This window comes from Odocoileus virginianus, unplaced genomic scaffold (assembly GCF_023699985.2).
Source record: "Odocoileus virginianus isolate 20LAN1187 ecotype Illinois unplaced genomic scaffold, Ovbor_1.2 Unplaced_Contig_19, whole genome shotgun sequence".
Taxonomy (NCBI): Eukaryota; Metazoa; Chordata; class Mammalia; order Artiodactyla; family Cervidae; genus Odocoileus; species Odocoileus virginianus.
The window spans coordinates 67,912-69,761 of NW_027224336.1; positions in this window are offsets into that span (position 1 = coordinate 67,912).

Here is a 1,850-nt window from a genome sequence, read left to right on the forward strand (position 1 = left end):
GTATATATTAAATGTAGATAAAGATATAGATACAAAAATATATAGATATACAGCTTGTGACAGGGTACCCTTTCCCCAGAATGTATCTATTTTGTACCCATGGGGCCTTTTAAATGGAAGGAATATTTGGCATTTTATTTTTAAAAATTTAAAGCTAATCACCTTAAACTAATAATTTCAAAGTAACTTGGATCTAAAATTCATTGGGGAAGGAAGCTCATGAGAAATGTCTCAGCATGAGAATGCTACCTGTGTTTTTGAAGGACAATATACCCATTTACAAAGTCGACGTGTTTTCCTCTAGAATACTGAAAGTGTTTGCAAAAAACACATGTCATAGAGAAGCGGTTTCCTTTTGAAATTTTATTTTATTTTGCTCCAACTGAAATTAGTTGACTGATGTGTGAGAAATCTCCCATTAGTGAGATAATTCTGACTCTGATGCTGCCACCACAGGGGAGAAAACTTCTAATTTCTTTCTAGGAGGGAGGGAGCAAGTGCCCAGGACAGAGAATCACTCCCCTGAAGGAATATCATCTATTGGTCAGCTGAATTTGTTGCCTTAAAAATTAATTTTTCAATGCTTAAAAACTGAAACTATTGCTATAATTAGTAGATACAAAACAAAGACTATATTCGTAAGGTAAGCATGGAAAGCAAATTTTATGGAAATGGAAACAAAAGGTGTGGGCCACATCTTTTGAAAGCAGCCCAGAAAATGTTCTATATCTTAGACTGTTGTAAGAGTGTAGACTTGTAAAAGGGCAACTGTATTACATACTTGACTTATGCACATAGTATGTAATTTATGTCATTACATAGTATGTAATTTGTATCTCATTTTAAAAGGCAGAACAAACTAGCAAGCCAGCTAGTGAGGCGTGTAGAGAGCTCCTCTCCACACTTAGGATGAGCTTCAACCAAGCCCATCTCATTTCTGCTCCTGGCTCCAAACCACCCAGGTATACAGCAACTCCACTTTGACAGCTGTCTGAAGGCAATTGGTGGGGTCTGCACTGCTCTTGTTCTACTTTTATTGTAGAGGGGAAATGATTCTTACCCACTCCTGAACTGGTTCCACCCCTCAGGTGACGGAACTTGGAAGGGGACTCTGACCATGTGTGCTGCGGCCCTGCTGCCTCCTTCCTCAGCATGAGGGGCTCACTGCAGGCCCCTGACCCCCCTCCCCATGCCTGCCCCCACCCCTGCCCCTCCTCACTGACTGTCCTGCCCCAAGAGGAGGACTCTGACATTGCCTGGGATTGGAGTGGGGGTCCACTCTTGCCTGCAAACACAAGCTGTTTCTTTATTAATATATCAGCTCCTCTATCTTATTTCTTAATTGGCTCAAGCCTAGCTCCTCTATCTTATTTCTTAATTGGCTCAAGCCTCAGGTGGGAATGAAATGGGCCAATCATCATATTCCTGCAGAGCCCCTGACACTTTTCTTCCAGGTGAAATGAATGAAAAGCTCCCCGCTTCTCTGAAATGAAAGCTGGCATGCTGGATTTGAGCCTTGCTAAAGCCTTGTAGAATTATTACTTAAAAGTACCGGTGTTTAAATATCTTTCATTTTTGAGGAAAATTGAATCCACTATTGTTCCTGATGTTTGAGAATGGGACTATATCACACTCAATTGACAAACAGACACAGAAGCCAGATGTGGGTCAACATGTTGGCTTTGCTACTGGTAAGGCCAGATCAAAAAGATTGGCTTGCACCTAAAGCCCAAATGTTCTTCAAGTTACCACATACCCATAGGCAGAACAGCTGTGGCCTCCCCCCGCAGGGGCAGCACCTGGTTCCTTGGGCTTGCCCCAGGAGGGGACGACAGGTGCATCCTGTGGCC